General features: G+C 37.9%; 2 long non-coding RNA genes across 3 annotated transcripts in view; one reads left to right on the plus strand and one right to left on the minus strand.

The window, feature by feature from the left end:
* The window catches only part of LOC144248438 (uncharacterized), a 74248-nt gene that overhangs the window by 37399 nt on the left and 14384 nt on the right, over positions 1-22465 (minus strand). For both annotated transcript variants that reach the window (XR_013341737.1, XR_013341738.1), the window contains exon 2: positions 7487-7593. This is a non-coding gene — a long non-coding RNA (uncharacterized LOC144248438). The remainder of the gene's footprint in view (positions 1-7486; positions 7594-22465) is intronic.
* LOC144248433 (uncharacterized) lies at positions 2891-6440 on the plus strand. Its single transcript, XR_013341734.1, has 3 exons — positions 2891-2971; positions 5056-5247; positions 6360-6440. It is a non-coding gene; the product is annotated as an uncharacterized LOC144248433 (long non-coding RNA).

A 22465-nucleotide genomic window follows, 5' to 3' on the forward strand; every position in this document is an offset into this window, starting at 1 on the left:
TTACTAATATGTTTTTTCAGGCAATATTTCAGTCAAGATCTTACCAAAGGTAGCCACAAAATGAAGCAAAAATGTCCCAACCAAGTGTGGAGATTAGAGAAGTTCTCATGGTACAAGGAAAGAGAATTATTGCATGTATCAGCAGTCAAAAGATTTACAACAAGGTTATAAAATATTTTTAAATATTGACCCAAATTAATTCAGTCCAAAGAGTCATCCCTGTTATTCACTGAGTGTCGGTTTGGCCACATGACAGACTTGGCACAGACACAAGATTCTCCACAGATTCCTGTCCATTAAAGTGGCAGAAACCCTGAAATTAACACTTACACTACAGTGAAGGAAGAAGTGAGTTTATTTGTCTTCGTTTAATACTTTTCTCTCGTAGTAAATTCTCTCTCGTGTTAATCTAAAACATTATTGCAGGATCATTTGCCTCCATTTTATGCATTTTTTCATATTACCAGCTTTATATTTTATGGCAAGCCTCTGAGAGCCATAAATTTCAAATGGCTGAATAAACATTGGTGTCTTGACAGGCCCTTATTTAAATACATTATTTTTGGCATAAGATCTAAAGTTATGTTTACAAGGGATGGCAACATTTGTTGGCACTTTTTTCCCCCCCCCCCCCCCATCTCATCACAACCTGGCATAATTCCCCCAGTCTCTCGTTTTACCTTACCATAGACTAAGAGTCAAACTTTAAAGGATCAAAATAACCCATGCCTAGAAATATGAGACAATCATTTGCTTAGAGCTCTTTGTTAGTTATTCTCTGATATTTAGCTGTGTCCCCTCATGCACAGAGTAGACTGAGTCAGTGAGAGAACATTTTTAAGCTCCTCATGTCATCAACCTAAATAGTGAAGAATGATAATTTCAGCAACGGAGACCTGCACATTTCAATTTTCAGTAATAGATGTTAAATGAGCAGTAGAAAACTGTTTGAATGAGTCTGTAGTTATCTCATCCAGCTGTTCATTGCTCCTTAGTTTAAGTTTCTGATTATGCTCCTTTGTACAGGTATTGCTGCAGATCTGCTGGCTCTCTTTCCCTGCTCTTGTCTGAGATCTAATTACAAATCTTTCTAATATAGTTAGCTTGTGCTGAGGAATTGAATAATTTTTTTTCTGTGGGAACAGTGTATTCAAAGAGGGGAAAAATATTATAAAGCATTGTTTTCTGGAATTCCTTGTGTCAGTTCTGAAAGACATAAGAAAGTGGTTTAAAAAAAGGAATAAATGGAAGAAAATCCCCCACATACACATTTTCCCTTGTAGTTGCCAGATCCCTGTTAGCACTTGCTGACAGATGTACTCATGGACTGTCTGCTGTCCTCTGCCAGTACCTGTGAGCAGACAGTGATCACAGGCAGGGGTTCATATGATATTTTATATATCAGTTGAATCCATTCTTTTAAATATTTAAATTAAAAGATAACGATTGTGATAATAAACGTATGATTTCTATTAAAAGTCTTGGTTAATTACATTTAAAGACATGGAATTATGGGGAAGACAGTATCTGGATCTGCAGTTAATGCTTCCATTTTGATATCTTTAAAGAAATTATTCCACCCATGGTCATGAATCATCATCATTAGGCTGCTTCACAAGCAATTAGAAAGGTCAAGCTGACAAACTGTACTTGATACAAGACAGTTCAAGGATTAAAAAACATTGGGAGGTGTATTGAGATGGATTTTTCTAGTGGAATGAATGGGTGCTGGAAAAGTGTACTACACTTCATAGAGCATACAAGGTTAGACATCTTTACACTCTTGTGATGACACTCCTGTCTGGAGTCCTTGATTTAAAGCCTAAAGGTCAGTCAGATGAATTCAGGGCATATTTCAGTCAGCAGACAGGCCTGGTCAGGGCACAAAGGCATTGAACTTCACTTGTCACCTTCTAGGCTTTATTACTTCAGGATCTTCCATTTCAGTGGGAGAACCCAGCTGTCCTGCTCTTGTACCCTGAGATTTGTACAACGACAAAGTGAGTAAACTGCCTGCTTCATTCAAATCTTCAGAGATATTCCCTGATTTTGGATCTTTATTTTTTAATTATTATTATAAAGTAGAGCATGAAATTTGTAAGACAGGAAGGAACAAATGAGTAGAGGCAATCTTTCTGTTTCCAGCCTGAGTGCCCAGCAGCCCTTGTCCTCTCTCACATTCCCTTACATCCAACACAACGTGTGGCTGTAAAGGAAGCTCTGCAGAAGAAGAGCAGGCACTGCCTCCATGGTGGAGCCAGCACAAGGACATGAGTCTGTCTTACAGGGCAACTTCAAGGACATGCCCAGCTGCTAAAATATCTGTCAGTCCTACCACTACCTCTTCCAGGAGGTTTGTGTGTCAGAGGAGGATTGCAGTGACACTGATGATGTCTTCAAATTGTGCTTCATTTGTGCAGGTTGAGCATGCACATAGATTATTTTTAAGTTGTAAAAGGGACCAGAAATAGAGAAATTCCAGCAATGGGTGTTTTGGGACCATGATTTCTTGTCACATCTGAGAAACCTTAAGTGCTAGTAACCGGTCTGCTTTATGTGTACAAGCACAAAGCTTCTAGTTTTTATTGTAGCAGAGTGCTTTCAATTGAGAAAAAAATCAATCAACAGAAACAGTAAATGGCACCATGCTCCACATTTCTCTTTGGGAGCAGCATTATAACATTTAGTCTTGCTCAACAAGAAGTTTTATATTGCTTTTGTTTATATACAGGATAATGTAATGGGGATACAGGGCTTCCGTTTAGAAAGGTTATTGACACTCTTGGTGCTGTGTTGGCATTTATTCTTTGGATTTTATTGCTTCTGATCTGTGGTATTTATGTCTCTGAGGTGAGGACTTTCATCTGTGATACATGCTCGTAATTTACAGGCTGCATGGTGCCCTGATGTTGTCTGCAGAAACAGGAAATTAAACAATTAAACAGGAGGCAGATGTGAAGAGTAAAACAAGGTACTCCCCTCAGAACATTTATTTTTCAATATTGTCCATTGGTCAGAGGAGGCTGAAAGCCACTGCTGGCTGCAAATTTTGGGGGAACCTAGGCAGATTTCCATAGATGGATATGATAAAATGGCAAAGCACTCCAGAAAGGAAAAAAACCAGACATAATATTAATTCAGAATTTAATGGAAGTGTGAGCTTCCATGTTTTTTTCTATATCTAGCTCTCCTGAATCTGTGTGACATGTCTGAAGCCTTTTGTCAGAGACATTCAACCCCCTCTCCCCAAGCTGTCTGAAGTGACCATTGCCAAGCTCCCCAGTGATTGCTTTAACTGTAATAACAATGACAGATCCCTTTATTAATTGCAAATTGCACTATCTGAAGATGGTGACAACAGATATGGAGAAAGGAACAGAATATCCTAATTTTTCATAGCATAATCAGCCTGTTTGGAGCCCCAGATAAAAATAAATTACCTCAACCTTACAATACACTTGACAGGTATTTATTGCAGCATTCTCTATCAGCAAGTGCCACACCAACACGAGCAAAATCCTCTCACATTACCCTAAAACGTGGAGGGGAGTGTTAATGAGAAAGAGCAATCAGAGCAGGGCTGCCCTGGGATCTGGGCTTGGATTCCAGTTGTTGCATGCCACCACCCCTGGACACTGCCTTCCCAAGTGCCCACCCAGGTCCAGGGAGAAATCTGAGTTAAACATCGTGAGACAGAAGAGGACTTTGCAATCCTTCAGTGGTAGAGATTGACTCAATGGATAATATTGTCTGAGAATACCAAAGAGGAAAAAAAGAAATTTCTCTTAACTTGCAGACAGAGGAAGAACAGTTCCAGTGACTTGAGAGGGAAAGCTGTCACCATTCACTCAATTTGGAAAAATTGAGGGACATGCTTATAGACCCACTGTTTCTCTGTTCTCAGAGCCAAAATTTACAAGACTTCCTAATGGAAGCAGACAATTCCTCAGCTCCTGTTTGCTGCAGCTGTTTTCACCACATCCTGAATTGTTTGATACAAAGTCTAAATTAGTCTTGAGAAACAGGATTAACCTTTCCAATCACATTTAAGGTGAAATTGCTTAACTACAGCACACAATGTCATGCTACAGATAATCCATGTGCTTGATTAATGCTTTTATAATCAATTGCTGTCTGGAAGTGACTCCTTCCCATCACACTCTTCACAAAAAGAGCAGATGGTATTTAAAAGGTTATGGCAAGAGGGCATTTCAGAGGTCAAATAGAACATCGATCAAGTGGGCAGAAAAATTGCTTTTTTCCTTCCCCTTCTTATCCTCGCAATCCATGAGGGAATGTGGACTATGAATTATAGTTTGATCTATAGTTCAAGCACTAAAATGTTTTCTTGTTTCAAATTTCTGTGTTGTTTTGGGTAATGAACCTGGAAATTGGATTTCCTTTGTGCCAATAAAAAATTGTGCCCAATACATGTATTTCAGCATCCATAATTCTTAGACCCACAGAGATTTGCCTGCTACTACCTTGAACACAGTCTTGATACTGGTGCTTAGTAAAGGCTGTACTAATATCCACAATGTCTTAGATCAATTTTTAGTAATAATAGGGGTTCTGTGAAAGAAATATGCTCTCCACTTCCATGGTCTCTTACAAAAACCAATTAAAAACTGATATTGTAGGACTTGTTCTCACTACTTCCCATGTACATAGTTGGTTGCCATTCTACATCAGAGTCCAAGGAGAGTTATTCTCACCTGAAGTGAAGGGGTCAGGGAGACTCCACTTTTCAATGAGGTCTTCAAAATCAAAACTCAGGGGTTTGCCATTATGGAATACAAAAAATATATTAGTAACCTTCTTCCTCCCCTTTCCTCTCCTGTCATTCTAACCACACAGAGAGTAATAGAACAGAAGAGTAAAATTGTTTATGCTTTTTAGTAATTTTTGAGTTTTTATTAATGAGAATGTAATTATTTTCCTATTGTTTTTGACACAAATATTGTTGTCTTTGTTGCCTAATAAAAGTGCCTTTGTATTAATTGCCACATCTTTCCCGACACTCATTTTTCATGCCTTTTTTTTCTGGTTGTACAGGTTACTGTGACAAGTGAACTGTTCATCCTGACTAGGTCTCTGAAGTAGATTTTCATTTGGGAAGTAAAGATGCTATAATCCTGTTCTGTGATCAGTACCAGGAAGGATTGGCTAAGATATTTTTCAGGATTTTAACTTAAGAGCCTCTGCTCCTCAAATTTTTCTTATATGCACAATTCTCACTCACTTCATGTAAGTAACCTGAGGAGTTCTTAATGAGACAAGGGTTTTATTTATCCAAGAGCAAATAATACCTACCATATATTGCATAAATAAAGCTGTTAAACATGAACTTTCAAAAGGTGAACAGAAGCAGAACTTGATGGAAACACTAATTCTCTTAAAGTGGAATCTGGATGTCTTCCCATCCAGGAGTCCTATCATTGGATCTGCCAGTATTATTTTAAATAGCCCTAATACACACAGTCATTTATAACATGCTGGCAGACCTTTCAATATCAGTTTTGTAGTTTAATTTCCTTAGATTTATTTCAAGAGTGAATGTGCATTTTTAAAGCAGCTGAGGTCTATAAGACATTTCGACTAAGTTATGTTTGTCAGCACTGAAAACAACAATGGTACAAAGGTACTCTATGATTTTTTCATGATTTACTGTCCAACAGAGTGGAAAAAAAGTGATGTTTTTGTGTTTCACCATTTAACTTGAGGTTCCTAAAAGGTAGCATACAAAAAAAAAAAAAAAAAAAGAAGTTAATGTGAACAACTGCATTGGTATAAATGAGGAGTTAGGAGAGGTTTATTTCCAGTATTAAGTTAAAACACACAGATTTCTCAGAAAGAAATGACTCCTGGGGACTGGCTGCACTTCAGGCACTCTTCACAGGGATTCTGAGTGGAAAGGCAGTATTGGCCCTTAGCAGAGAGTTTGTGTCAATTGCCTTGTTATGACTGGGACCCAAGCGATCAGAACTGCCATATTAAATGCAAATTGATAAATGAAAGTCTTTACTACCAGTCTAAAGGCAAAAAACAGCTGTGAAAATAATGCCAGATATATTGACAGCACCATAGTATTTTTCATGGAGTTTAATATATGTATTTTATGACTAATCCTTTAGAAACTTCTAAAGTAAATCTTTTATCTTCTATTGTGTGTCCATATTGATCTGCTGTTGAAGTGTTGCTTGCAGCTGAGAGGTATTATTCATTATGTTTGGAAGCTGTTTGATCAGAGAAGAAAAGAATACAGCATGGTTTCAAAAGAGTGAAAAAATCAAATGAATTTATATAGATGAAAAATAAATAGTGAGATGTGATTCAACTTTCTGTTATTTATTTTTCAGACCTTTTTTCCCCTGAAGAGACCAGTGAACCTTCAGATAAATTGACAACGTCTTATGTAACCTAATAAAAAACCAAAGCCATCTACCTTTTAACAATAGAGTTGTCTATAAATATAAATGTGCAATTTCAGCCCTTTTTCCCCATGTTTAATTTCACAGCTTAGTTTTCTAATTAGGAAACTCTGATTTTACAGAGACTTAAATGATGTTCTGAATGAAATAATATAATCATATGTACAGCCGAATCTGTTTTTTTAAAATTTGTTGTAGGTGAATATTGACTATATTCCTCTGAATGTTAAATGTGGCATATATATACAGTCAATATATAAAGAACTTCCTATATACAGTCAATCATAAAAAAGGGAAATAATTAAAATAATTTTTCCATCTTTCCTCTAACTAAACCCATTATACCTATACAGGTTCTCCATCGCTCTCCCTGCTCTGTCACTTTCCAAGCCACAGCTCCCTCTTACCTTTGATAACCATTCACAATCAATCCAAAACATATCTCTTTTCTTTATGCTGTGACAGTACCCAAAGGTTTTTCTTTTCTGGTGTCTCCTGCTCCTGATTTTAGACATGGAATCAATCATCAGAGCCATCGCACCTCTCTGCTGAGTGATCGCTCTTCTGCACCCTCAGAGTATTTCCTTGGCCCAATTATACTCCTGCCTGGGTTGTTTGTTTTTTTCTCAGAAATCCATAATACACTACCCATCAGAGAAGGGAGGGAGGAAACGCCCTGGGCTTTTTAGTAGTTGCAGGGATTGTATAGTTTACTCAGCCCATAAATGTAACGCTGAAATGAACCTGCAGTGTCTGTGTTTGGATGACTATTAAGTGACAAAAGCAGTGCAGTATTCTTGTGCAATCAATATCTTACATGTGAAACCAAAGACAGCACTTTAAATTACAAAAAAAAAAAAAAAAAAAAAAAAAGATACTACAATAACAACAAAGTGATGTCTACATCTGCTTTTGCTTGTGTATTGCTGCCTTTTCATGGCAAAGTACTTCTTACAGATTCTTTCTGCAGCCACCAGCATGTGCTAAAGGGTGACACTGATAAAGCACATACTGTACACTCCCCACATTTGTCAGATATGCTTCCTTGTGCCTACCTGAAAGAAGCATTCTGCTGTTCCTTTGTTGCTTTAAAAGCTTTTCTTCAATGTCTTCTCAGTTTTAGGTGTTGCAATCCTAAGCAAGTTTGCTCTTTGTGCTTCATCTGAAAAGGTGAGAAGGTAGCTGCTTAATTGCACAGGGAAATACATACAGGTAAAAGGAACAGGTAAAAAAAGGTTATTAGTAAAATCACTTTTTGGTCCTGGTGGTAAATTTAATAAAAATATCAATGTGAAACTGCTTCCGCAGTGGAACAAAGCTAATAATACCTTAAATTGTTCTACTTGTTGCAAGATGTAATAACAGCAATGTGCTATGACTATAATTTTTCAAACATTTAGATGTAAAAATGTTACACCTATCTATGTATTGGCAATTTGAGGCATCTGAATTCCTTCACTAATTTGATTTTATGTTCTTGGAGCCTCAGAGAGAGAGAGACAGTAAATATGCAGTAAAATCAACAATTAACAAATGAGCTTTGCTCAATGAGATTGCAGGTTCAGACTTTTGTAAACTTTCCTCACAGACTGTTGAATGCTTGCAGTTTTCCTGAGGGTCTCCATGGCAGGATAGCCACATTTTCTTCAGGCAAGCTGGTGTGAGAGTTGCACAGAGTGCTGGCACAGCCCCAGTGCCAGGGGCTGGGTCACAGCACACCTTGCGGGTCACTGCTCCTGCAGTGGCAATGCCAGACACGTCCCCAAGTGTCCCTGGATGTGCCTGGGACACTTTGTGTGCACAGGGCCAGCTCCCCCCACATCCTGCCTTGCTCAACTCCTGCCATGGTCACAGCTCTAACTGGGCTGTCACATCCCATAGAAAGGCTCTCTTGGCTTCCTTCCCATCAGGATTTAGTTTCACGACATCAAGAGTGTATCTCTAGGATAACTAGGATATCTGTCACCTTTAGATTTCAACCAGCAGCCTCTTTACCATCCCACAATTAAGAATCAGCTGAGCTGTGAGCTGGACTGATCTGACAGCTGGGGAAAGAAATGGGAATTTTGGTTCACTGGAATATTGAGCACATTTTGATTTTTTATTTTTTTTCCAGGGTAACATACATAGAACTTTTTTATCTCAAATTATTGTTCTTTTAAAGCACCACTGGACTTCGAAACAAGCCGTTGATATGAAAATCTAAGTATATTTGTGCAAACAAAAATTTGCTTCTAATAAATATATCATCCTAGAACTTTTTTTTTGTTAAAAGAAAACTGCTTTTCAAATTAAAGAAAATGTCTCAACTTTTCAATTCAGATTTTCTAAAGGATGACCAGAGGTATGTTGAAACAGGGAATTTCAAAACAGTTCTGACTGACAGTGGAATGAATTTCCCATCTCAAAGAGTGGGAAAAGAAAAGGTGTTGACTTTTTTGTGCTCTAGTGGAGACTTGCATGAGCCATGCAAGAGAGTTTTATCAGGCTGCCCTGTTCAGGGCAGGAAAATATTGAGGGAGATGGACATCCATACCTGTCATTAGAGCCTGACAAAAAGCCTTGGTGCTATTCATATTTACAAGGGTACAAACATGGAATGATTGCATTAAAACCAGTGACATTCCTCCTGCTTCACAGCTGAACAACAGAGGAAAACATTTTACCACCAAAACTCAATTTTATTTTTCTGTTCAAATATACAGCCTTTAAATCTGAGGGCATTTAATATTTTTGCTTTTAACTTCCTTTTGGTTCCACTGATTTTCCTACTTTGCTCAGAGAAAGTAGATAACTTATTATGTCAGCTCAGAGTTACCAGGATGATCAGGTTTCTTTTTGTCCCTGAGGAAAAATATTATCAAACTACCCACTTGAGGAAATGAAATGTATTAAAACACCTAACTTGTATGATTTCCTGTTAAAACAGAATAATCCTGTATGACACTCAGTCACTATTGCAGTTGAAACAACACATATTTATTTGATGATTATCTGATTGAAACAAAGTTAACACATCAAACTGACTGCTTCTCTTTTCTTTAGTCTCACTCTCATTCTTTAAACACTGAAGTGGGCTGGTGAACTCTGAAAGCAAATTCTGCCCTCAGAGATGCACTTTAAGGCAGTTTCTATCAACATATGAAAAGTGCAACGTGCCTGGTCCAAAAGTGCTGCCAAAAGCTACGGGTGGAAACAAAGGCTTCATCCTAAACCAGGAAAAACCAAAGGAAACTAAACCAGAAGTGGTATGAGCTGGACTAGATACTGAGGATTTTAAGATGGCCTCTCTGTGATGGAGATGATAATATAAAAAATCTGAGGATCTTTTAAGAGTTAAATGTAGCAAGAATAAGGATACCATGAAAACATTTATCCCAGAATCCCATTACATATAATTCAGAGCTTTATTTAGTTTTCCATGTGTTTGGGGAGTATCTCACAGTGAGAAAGTCCATAAAATGAAGAATGTAGCTTAGTTTAAGAATATTTAAACTGCTAACATTCAGTTAATTATGACTGTAATAACTGAGTTCTTTTACATATAATTATGGCTATCAGGAGCTGGCTTTATGCAACCAAAACATGTTCACATGTAAAAGCAAGCCAATAAACTTAATTGAAGCAAGAAATACACTGACAGAAAAATAGGAATTAATGAGAGATAGCAATCACTGAAAAAAAAAGTCACAGACCTGTAGAATTTTGGACTTGAAGAGATTTTAAAAATAAATCTTTGACTCTAGAGACAAAAAAATATGTATTATTAAACCTCTATATTCTGGTACCATCTAGAGGCCAAATGGCACAGCATCAAATTTTTCTAGGAGCTGTACAAACATATGAAATTATAGATGTTCTCCCTTCAACTCGAAGAAAGGGTATGGCAAACTCACAGCTACTGAATATCTGTGTTATTTCTTCTTGGTACAATATATTCTGTCTGTCTTTCTTCCTTACATATTGTCTGGATCATCTGTGTGCAAACCCTGGGTGTGCCATCCTTCCAGTCTGCCAACAGCTGTGCCACCAACACAAATCATGAGTACAGAAGGCAGAACGTGCCTCTGGTGCAAGAGCTTCAACAGCTACACCCACCAAAATGTTGTAAGGGCAAGAAATACAGCCAGGGTCAGGAATGAATTGTTCCCACCACCATGGTGCCCTGGGATTGCAGTTTTCTTTATAAAAGGTCCAAGAGATTTCTTTCCTAGCATTTGGGGTAGAATGTGGAAGGCCGAAACATTTATACATCAAATCCTCCTACTTGTCAGCTACAGAGTTTGTAAGTGATGTCTAAGGAAATATATACATTTGGATTTTGCTGCTGTTACTTTGATGCTGAATTGTTGTGAATGAGCCAGTGAAGGCATTTTTTAGCTGCTGCTCCAAGAAATAAACATTAAAATAGAAGGTTTTCATGCAAGCCAGGGCTACTGAAGTGATCTGTGAATAAGCCATCCCGAAGGCTGGAAGGCATCAGGACAGGATTACTTGAATCTTTGCCTAAGCAGGCAGAGTTAGGAGACTAGGCCAGGGAAAATAAATGTAATTATCTGGGGTAGAGCACTGCACTAATGAAACTGTGCTGCTTCCAGCCAACTGAAGACATCTCTGGCTCAGGAATTCCTTAAATGACTCTGTTATTTGGGACCACTGGGTAATAGGTCAGTGGTCTCACCCAGTGACCTCTCAAAGTGGCTTTCACAGATTTCAAGGGGATGTGTATTGTAAATGCAGGCAAACCCAATGGGAAGAAATGACAATGTCTGACTCAATTCAGAAGGCTGAATTATTTCTTTATTAGAACTATGCTAAAATACATTAATATACTGTATGAAAGGAGGATACAAAAACTACATACTACTTTCTCTGACTCTAATTCTAACACAACTTGTGACTCTGAGAGTCCAGCCCCAGGTGGGTTGGATTGGCCATTGGGCTCAAACAATCCTCACCAGAATCCAACCAAGCACTCACTCCAGGTAAACAATTCTCCAAACACATTCCACATAGGAAAAACAAGAAGTAGAAATTGAAATTGTTTTCTCTTTCATTTCTCTCTGTGCACCTCTATGAAAAATCCTGAGAGGGAGAGAAATGTGCTTGCCACAGATGTGTATAAAGCTTTCTCACTGTGAGCTTCACTTCATGTCTGGGCTTCGGGACTTTGAACTTTCTGTTGAATTTAACCTTACTAGCAAAATTCGTGGAGGAAAATATAAAATACAGTGATACAGTCTTGATCATGTGTTCCAGTAATATGCTCCATGGGTTGGCTGCAATGGCCAAGGTGGCTATACAGATGACACAAATAGTTTAATTCATTTTCCATGTATTTAACACACAGAAAAGATTCCCATTATTTGCAATGAAACTATAAGGATCTTTAAGATTTCCCTACATGTATTACAGGAGGATAATGGAAGCCAAAAAATAAATAAATTGGGGAATTTTCTCACATAAAGTAGACATCCTGGGAAGTATAATATTGTACTGGAATTACTTGAAAGAAATTGGATTATTTTGATTTTTCCAACTTCACCTTTCATTTTTTACTTCATTTTCTTGGAGATAGGTATAAAGAATGTCTACCTCATTTGACTATCTTTAGACCTTACCAAAAGTAATAGTCAGCTTCCAAAAATAAACTACAATATTACTTCTAATTTCAGTAGGTGTAAGATCAGGTTCTCGATTCAGATATTTCGACTCAGTTACTTCTGTAAGAGGCTCTAGTGCCAATGTCACTGTGGAAGTCAGCAAGTGGTATCAGTATAGAAGATCATGGCAAATTTAGATGTCATCTAGACCCATCTAGGGCTGTCTAATGCTTTAATCGGTTATTTTAAAAGCAAGATCAGTGTTTCATTGTTATTTCTAATGCTGTGAAAAGGTTTACACCCTTTACCACATCTTGGGAATTTACCAGGACTGCTGGTAAAATTTGAATTTTTTTTCTTGCAAGTTCTGTTTGCTTTTCACTGAACTTTGCAGATGTGAAAGGTAAAAAGGTAAGGGTTTGCTTTAAGCTTTCCATTCTTCAGAAGCTAATCTCAAAATCTGAGCTACAGAGGGATCACAAGGGTCACAACTTTAATAGGGGCATATGGAGAGGGAAATCCCACTAGTTTGACATTGACAGTAATGCAGACATCTGATTTCTGCGTGGAAGGTGATAAAATATAGCTAATATAAATAATAAATCATCCCCAAAACCAGTTTTATTTTTAATGGTAGTACATAAGAAACAAATAAGTGGATGGGGAAGGGAGTGGGTAAGGAAAAACATTAGAACACCTCTAACTTCTTGAATGTAAGAAATATAATCCTGATAAATTTCAGTTCTTATGGGAGTAAAAAGCCACAGTTTGTAATTATTTCAGGTGAAAACATATTTTCAATGCTTCCCAGGCTTAGGATTTTCATATTGTCAAAATGGATTTTTCTTAAATCACTGCCTGCTGTTTTTGCATCAAAGTTAAGTCTTCCATTTTTGAGTGCCCATGCTTTTCAAATTTTTTTAATTAGTTCTTAGGTGGTTTTATTAGAGTTTAACTTCTACTGTTCAAGTGATAAGAATGTTCTTAAAACCTGCTTCCACTCTAGGGTTGCATTAATAAAGCAGATAGATTATTAAATCAGCACAATTTCATTAACCCTTTGTAAAGAATAATTTGAACTGAATTGTTTGTTTCAACAATTTTTACAGAAGAGAGGCAATTTTTCATGGACAGAAGTTCACAGTTACTTATTTGCTTTAGAGTAAAAATATTTCTGGGACTCTTACTCAATCAGATTCTGAACTCAGGGTGACTGCTGATGATCACAGCCATCCAGGCTGTCACAGATGCTGTGTTAAGAAACACAACATCTATTGACCATCAGTGGGTAGTAAAATTTCTCTGCTCTCACTTTATTGCTGCCCCCATTAAAGCATCCTCTCAGGTCCTATATTTGTGTAACTGGTTCTGTCCCCTAGAGTAGTTAGGCCATCCCTTAGCAGAGGACTATATAATGCTGTCTTAATTAACCCTGTGGATCTCTTTGCCCCAAATAACATTTGAATGGGAGCCTCTAGCAGTAATATCTTAATATGGGTTTCCACTGGAATTGCTTTGATGGAAAACATAATTTCAGAGGTAAATGCTAAAAGGCCACAAGATACTTTTGAGACAATTACAATAGTTTGCCATTTCATGACAGAAGGACAGGATTGATTGTCAAGACAGCATTCCTTTTTTGAATTCCATCCTTATTCAGGTGCAAGTTATTTGAGTTTCTTCTAACCCAAATAAACTGAAAAGAGTAAGAGCATATTTATCAAAATATTATCAGATATATTAATTCACATCTCTACCATAGCTTCTTTAATTGGTCAGTACTCATTGCTGCTTGAGTTAGAAAGTAATTTATGAGATATTTTGCCTCCATGCCTTTTGAATCCTTTGTCTCCAGCATGTCTTTTTGCACATATCTCTGATTCAATCCAAGCGATTTGATCACAGAATGAAACACTCTTATGTCAAGCCTGTCAAATGTGTTTGGCATTAGATCAGTCTATAAGTCTGAATTTGTTTGTGTATTCTACTTTCACTTCAATAAAAACATGAGTAATCTACCATTTCATAGCAATGACTTGTTTTGTGTTGCTACATTTTATTTTGTCCTTCAGCTGTCTTTGCTTTCATGAATAGAAGTGATCTGCAGGCTGAGATTTGGTGGGATCCACCCTTGTGCACCTTTAGTGAAACTCTAGGCCACAGATCACAGGAGAAGTAATGAAGCACTTTGTGCAGATCAGATTTTAATCTCTATAGATGGCACAGAAGGTATTTTAACCATTTAATTCCTTTGTCATTTTCTTTGAATTTCTTTCTTGTCCTCCAAGTAGTCCAGCTTCAGTAAATCATTCACAGTTTTGCACCTACTGAGAAGTGCCAAATGCAGCATTTGCAGTCAGGGAAGATAAACTTGGAAACCCTCACATGGAGAGACAAAGTGACACAGAAATACAAACTGTAAGTCTGTGTATGCAGGGTAATGAGGCATGGGAGTAAAATACTGTGTGTGAATTACCAACAAATTACCCTAGAACAGCAGAAATTCAAGAAATAATTGGTCAGGTATGCAAATTTCAGGTCTCAAGCACATAGCTGGCCACTCTCTAGATGACACTGTCTGGAGGAATATTTACATTCTGTCTAAATAATCTATCTAGAATAGTGATTTCCTAACAACATTTTCCATGCATTTTGTCCACTGCACCACCATTCTTCTGCTTCACACACAAGTTGCTGCTAAAATTACCAGTAACTCAAAACTCCAGGATTAGTGTCTGTTCTGCAGAGCCTCCCAGGAGTCAAACCACACAAATGCTCCACAGTGGAGTTGGCTCACTGGGGAAGCATATGGGCCACTGCTGTTTCTTGGATAGGAAATGGGAGCAGACTCTTGAAACTCTTTAAGGAATAAAAACTGAATAGATTGTAAGGTTAATAGATCAGTATTCTTCTGAAATATAAAACATGGATGGCTTTTTAAAAGTACTAATTTAGTACCATGAAAAGTTAATTTTCTGCCCATTTTGGAAAAGTATTTTTACATGTTGTTTCATTTACCAAGTAGAATATGATTGTGTATGCTGGACAAATGAGAGCTTCAGATGAAACATAATTAATTACAAAGTATTTACCCTTTTTTCCTGGACTGGGCAAGCCATCTTATTTGTAAATAAATTTTGGATTTTAATTATGGAGAGATTTGCACTTCTAACTAATTGTTCAATATGCCTCGTTATTTTTATTTGAGAAAATCTGCTAATTAGAAATATAAACCAAATGTTTGTTGTTACTATATTTTTAATAAATGAGATACGGAATAAAATTTTTGGCTTTTATTTATTGGAATAGATCCCTTATGAAAGCTTCGCTTATAGAAAGAAGAGATTTGCTTATTCTGTCTTTGACAAATCCCATTTGTACCTTTTTAGGTATAAGAAAATTACTATTTTCTTAATTCAGGAGAAAAAAGCAGAATAAGTTAGACACCTTTAACAGAGTCACATTTTAGGAGCAGGAGATCATAGTTATTTACTTAAAGGACCAGAAAGAAAACAGAAGTCATTCTTTCATTTCTTAAATAAGTGCTCATTAAAATCCACTAGGATTTTTAGCTAAACTCTAATTGAGTTTTCAGATTGCTCATCTCAGTAAATAAACAATGTGCCCCTTATGTGTCCTTCCTATCCCATTTAGCCTCCAGATTTTCTCAGAAATGCTGAGAGAAATATTGAGCACCTTGCCACCACTCATTATCTGCCTTAGCTATTACATGCTCAAAAGCAAAGTTATTATCATTCACATTTTTCCCCCATTAAAAAGGCAAGTGGTGAGGATCAAGGCAGCAGCAGGCACCTCTTCTCTTTCTGTGTGTCTAAAATTTCTAAAATTGCATTGAATTTGCATATTGAACACACACCATGAACACGAGATGAATGTTCCCACTGGATGTGATGAGGCTCTGTGAAGCCTGAGTTTCTTTTTTATTAGTCCTAGATGCTATCATGAAACCAAACTCTGGCTGTATTGCATTTCTCACTGTCCTTGAGAAAATGGATGGATAACTTATAACCATAATTATGCCCACTCACTGGTCTAATGAAGAGAATTAGGGAATGTGTAAACAATAGCTGTGCAGGGGAGAGTATGCATAATTGGCAACTATTAATCTAATAGTGAGAGAGGGAGACGGGTGAGAATGATTAACATAGGCCACACAGAATGATCATTTGTGATAAGGATGACTGAGAAGACATTGACATTATTTAGCTTTCCCTGCTGGCAGAGAGAGCATGAATAGAAAGAAAATTAAATGCAGGATGGATCAGCAGGTGTGGTGCAGCAGGATTTCAGCACTCACATTTTTCCTTGCCTTTAGAAATATTGCCCAGGTATTCCTTTCCGTGCTATCAGTACCACAAAAAGTGCTGAATGGTGAGGCAGAAGAAAAATATTTTCCACTGTCTCATAGGGAGATTCATTGTCCAAATTGTAATTTTCTGGTCCAGTCAAGGGCACTGGGCGCTATGGAAGGCTCTGGTTTAAGTTCCCATTTTTATTTTCTGTCCTCTGAGTGGTTCTTTCCTTGTGGCAAGCAGGAAAGTGACTGCAGGATGATGGAGAGTGATTATTAAAAAGAACAAAAGAGAGAGGAGGTAGATAGTTCACAGAAAGCAAGAAAGTAGCAGTTAACTGGAAGTGAGAATGAAAAAAGCTGTAGGGTTTGTGAAAAGAAGGTGAGAGAAGGATAGGAAGGATGACAGTCATGACCTGGTATTTATGGGGTGAGGAATTAAAAAGTATTTTTGAGATTTTTCAGCTGTGAGGGTGAAGTCCCCTGACTGGGTAGGAACTGAACTCATTCTTCTGCTGCAGCAAGGAACCAGATAACCATGTAGAACCTCCAGTTCCCAGCACAGGTTTGTCTTGTGTGCAAACATGGGGAAAATCAGGGAATAATAGCTAAAAATTGCCTCTTAAAGCTCAAAATATGAATTAATGTGAGTTTGTGCTGGTAAACTGAAATCTAATATTTTCTCAGTTCTGGATTTTATTTACCCTTTCTTCAGCCTGTTGCTTCTTTTTACAGCTATTTAGATACAGCTGCCATTGAGAAGGGATGCAGACTGCTCAGATTAGCTGAAGGTACATAAAGAGAATAAACATCTGACCATTTTTTGTGAAAGTTCTTGGCACTTCTCAATAGTTGCACAGGGTGGAGGGTCTCTGTACTAAAAAATCTGCTCCAAATACAGGGTTGTTTACCATTAAATTCTACCTTTATTTTTTATTGCTAGAACCCTTGAGATTATAGGTAGGAGAAAGAACGAAGATAACTGTGAAGAAAGCTTTGGGAAAGCATAATTGCTAAAGTCACACTCTCAATTTCTTTTTTTCAAAAGGACTATATCAAAACTGCATCTATGCACATAAAAGAAATACAAATGGAAATTATGAGATGATCCTGTACTTTTCCAGGCATGTGTATCTTCTTCTGCATCCAGAAAATGCAAAGAAAATATTTGATTTGTGTGGATACATGTAGGTATAACTCCAAAACCTTATGAAAAACAAGCGAATTATTTCCTCTGTGAAACAAAACAAAGGCCAACACCCCACCCAAAGACAAAACTAGAAACCCTTAAAAAGGAACTCCCTGAAAACCCTGAAAACTAACACTCATCTAGTTCAAGCTTAATCAGAGACTATCCATCTGTTCTGGGGATGCTGCAAAGGTTTTCTGCCTTCCCATGTGCTCCAAAGACAGAGAGCTTCCAAAAACTGTCAGTGGAACGAAGCCTTTACTCCTTCCCTCTGCTGTTGTTGAGTTTGTTTGAATCAGATTCAAGTCCTCAGCTTTTATTACAGAAATTTTCTTTCATTTACTCAAGCATCGTGTCTTATTTAAAAATATGTATTTACTTTACTAATACATCACAAATTGTGTGTATTCACTGTAGACTGTGGAATTAAGAACAACACCCTAGGCATGCTTTTCGTTTCCCATAGCAGGCCACCATCACCTTAATATTTAAATTCCTATGGGCTCAAAAATATTCTTTTTTTTTTTTATTTCCATAGTGATGGAAATCAAAGGAAAAAAAGGCTATGCTATCATTTTCCCCTCTTTTAAAGCCATCATTTTTAGTTTTTTTACCAGTGAAATACTTCACTTTAAATTTTTTTATCCTGTGTCAGAGTAGTTCAAAGATCACAGAAAATAGCTGTAAACTATTTTGAAAACTGAAACATTAGGCAAGGAGTGACAGAAATCAGCAAAACATTAATTAAACAAGTTATCAAAGAAGCAATTTCTGAATGAGACAAGAACAATATTAAACTTTTGACTAAAAATTGGAAAGGCTGCAGAAAATCCAATATGTATATAGATAGACATAAACGGTCAGCATATGAAAATAGCTTCTAAGTAACTCATGACCAATGTTTATTCTCTGGTTTCCTGAGCACAAAAAAAGAATGGATTAATGCTTTAGTGATCTTCTTCCTGTATTACATAAATGACTATCCCCACCCTTGTTAATGGCGATTTCAGATCATTCCAGCTATTTTGGAAAGCCTGTGAACTTTCAGCCAAAGGTGTTGTTTCATCATTCAGGAGGGTGGAGGTCTCTGCTGCTAGTAACCCCCAGTTTACCTCAGCTCAGCAGGCAAAGAGCTGTCACAACCTTCTCTGGGACACTGGGTTCTCTCATGTCCCTGACTACTCCCAGGCAGGGAGGATGAGTTTTTCTTGGCTAAAATGAAGTAATGGAAAGAAAATTGTGCCTACAATACTTCCATCAGGATAGAAAGAAGAACTGTCTTTTCTCCTTTCTCCCATCAGCTGTAGAACAGCACAGAACATAAAAGATTTTAGCTGAAAGTGACCTACAATTGTCATCTGATGATCATCCAGTCCAACTGTCTGGCACTTCAAAGCTGACAAAAATTTAAAGCATGTTATTAAGGACATTATCTGCCGCGCTCCCGCCCCGGTTCCCTTTGTCTCAGCCCCGGCTAGCTCTCATCCTGGGGCGAGGGCGGGCGATGGAGGCACCCTCCGCCGCTCCCAGCTGGGGTTTGGAGAGTGCCTTTGTGGGTCCCGAGCAGCGCTAGCAAGCCTCGCGGTGGTAAATGAAGAGCGGATCCTGCTGGGGGCTAAGTCCGAGTTTATTGTAGCCCAACGGGGCCAAATATCCTAGAACGGTGCCAGCCAACAGGAACAAGCACAAGGTGCTTGCACTGGCTTATAAACTGTAAGGGAGGGGTATCCAACGACCAATGGGGATAGGGATAGGGGGTGGCTCCGGGATGGGGGGATATGGTGGAGTCCAATGGGGGAAGGATATGGGGGGAGCCCCAGGTCCTCGCCCAATCACCCGGTGCCCTGAGTAGAAGCTTCTGGATGGATGGGAAGGGGCACCGAGTGATAGACAAGGCACCCGGGGGGGGTAAAATGCCTCTTTCAGGGTGATGGATAGATACTGGGAAGGCGGGAAGGGCGGACAAAGCGGGAAAACTGGGGATAAACCAAGTTGCACACAGGGGTACAAAGGAATAAACCAATACATAATACAGGGATAATAAAACATATACATAACGCAACTCCACAATTATCCAAATGTCTCTCAAAACCTGTCAGGCTTGAGAGATTCTGTTCAACTCCATTTTTTTCTTCCCATATATCTTGTCTCTGAACTTACCTCTGCAGATGCAGGCCCTTCCTCATGAAATTAATTTTATTTTAAAGAAAATTTCCTGAATTTTCTTTGTATTTGTAATGTTGAATTTCTCTCCTCAGAGCTTATCTGTCTCTAGTGCATCCTAACCAAAAACTTTGCAATGCCAAAACGAGTACCTAGTCCTAAAGTCTTTGTCTGGCATCTGCCCCTGGGGTTTTGGTGTGGCTTAGCCAAAATTTTAAATCTGACAGATACTGCCACAGTGTCCCATAAGCTCCACACATCTCTAACAAAGCTCAGAATAGAGAAAATTTTGCTATTAGAATCTGTTTCCTATTACAGATACAAACAGCATACGCAGAATCATCAGTTAAAACCAAAAAACACCAAAAACATCCCAAGCAAAACAAAAAACAACCAAACCCAAAAGATAATAAATAAATACTATGCTAGATAAACATCTGTCGCTATAGGACACGAGAGAGCACAACACGCCCCACTGCAATGGCAAGGTAAAAAAGAAGAAAGTTTATTTCCTGACTCCAGCTTTTATACTTTTCTAAAGGTGACAGTGGATTGGAGAGTGAATGGGCCACCTCTCCAAAGACATTGGACAAACCACCAGTACCTCAATTTCCTCCACCCCCATGAAGGAATGCAAAACAATACGTTGTTTATAGAAAATGTGTGGGAAAGTTTTCTAACAGAGTGTAAACTCAGAAGGCTTTAGAAAATCTTAAGAATCAGGGCGACAAACATCCAAATAGATAGCACAAACCAGATATTTTATGTCAGAAAAAAGCTGAAAATAAACTCTGTGATGGCCTCTGTGGCTTTCCAAGTCACCTCTGATTTATGGAATTGAGCAGCTTCAGCATCAGGAGGAAGCCCACTGGCAGTGAGGGTTTGAAACAGGATTTGGACTGCTCAGGAAGCAGAGCAGGACAGCAGGCAAGTTAGAAAATTAGTTTTAAGTTCTGACAATATTAATTTGACACATAATGAGGTTAATACAAAACCACAGTGTCACTCATTGGTCATTTAACAGGTGCTTCTACAGGCACAAGGGAAATGATCTACAGCAAGGCATCATCCATACACTCCGAGAGAATTCAGGCAACAAAGTGGGAGACATTCCTGTGGAAGCCAAAAGGTCCAACAAAATGGGGGTTTTCTACCTCTATGGGTCAATTTGACTTTTAATATCTGCTGGAATTGTGCCACCTCCTACAGTTCACTTCAATGGTGAGATGCCAAACTTTGGTTTTCGTTAATTCAGCAGGACCTCTCATAGTTTTAAAGGAGAGGAGGAAACTTTGCTGCAGATTGTTTGGCCCAGTGGGAATAACTGGTTTTTAGTCTTTCAGAGCAGGCAATCATGAGATTCTCAGTGCTGGGGAAATGCACCTCAGCTGAATTTCCATCGGCACTGGGGGTGCAGGGCTGGATGGATCTAGGGATGAAGGGCTGCCCTGGCCTGGGGACAGTCCCAATTTGGACAAGGGAACAGGACAGAGCACATTCCATTTGACACATTCCTTATTGGTTTTTGAAGGATTGCAGCTTGAGACAAGCTTTGCTTGCTTTCAATATTAAAAAAAACCAAAAAAAACCCCCACCTAAATAAAAACAAACCACAAAACCCAAAATATCCTACTAAAATGTTATGGTAAAGTCAATATGATGAAGAGGGAAGAACTTACATTAATTCAGGATGCACTGAAAAAAATTTACAAGTTATGAAAATATATTCATCATTATTGTAAATAAACTAAATTTTTACTGTGCTAAGAGAAAGAAAATTCCAAGGACACTTTCCCTCTCTTTACAGAAGAGTCTCTGCAACCATTCTGATTCTTTCCATGTTTCATGTTACTGACTCAAATGTTTTTATAAGCACAAAAGAAACCTTATTTTCTACATCGATGAGACCAGAAATGCAAATAGAATCATAAAATACATAATGTGCCTTCTTAAAAATAATTTTCCACAGGTGAAGAAAGAAATTCATTGAAGGATTTGGCATTCTTTCTTCATCAATATTGTAGGAAAATGAAATTGCTCCTAAAATTTCCATTATATTAAAAAGGAAGTGTAGGAGAACAGTGTGTGGGCAAGGCAGAGAATGGTATAATGCTGTTCAATTAAAATTTATGTCAAAAAATTAAATGCATACAATGTGTACATGGCATATGCCTTAGGCATCTTACATTTGAGGCCATATTAAAATAAAAAATATAATAATATAATTCTTTAAAGTAATAAGAGTCATCAGGATGCCTTTTGATTATTATTAGAGCATGAATAATTCTGAACTCAGGTGGCATTAAAATAAATCATTCTCCTTTAGCAATTGTAAATAGAGCAGAGATAGAAACTGATTTTCCAGGTGAAAATGCAAACAAAAAAACAGTCATTTCTGAGTTTTCACACCAGAATATAACAAACATCCAGACAAAATCCCCACACCAACTAAGTAAATTTGAATTTTCTGGAATGTAAAATATTCTTCCAAGAAAGGTATTAGGTCAGGTCAAGTAGAAAATAGCTGTGTAGCATTTCACAGACCTATTGTGGATACTGGTGCTGTGAAAATGTAAACCAGACCCTCAGTAAGTGTTGAACTTTTGGGAAGAGGCAGCTTTGCCACTGATGTACATCAGCCCCTTTGGAGCAAAAGGTATTTTTCTATAAAGCATAAAGCCATGGAGATCTTCAGATTAGTTACACACTTCCCATCCCTCCCTGTCAGGAACTTCTTTCATTCCCCTAAAAAACCAAACCAGAATAG

Source organism: Lonchura striata, chromosome 2, assembly GCF_046129695.1.
Source record: "Lonchura striata isolate bLonStr1 chromosome 2, bLonStr1.mat, whole genome shotgun sequence".
In the NCBI taxonomy this organism is placed as follows: domain Eukaryota; kingdom Metazoa; phylum Chordata; class Aves; order Passeriformes; family Estrildidae; genus Lonchura; species Lonchura striata.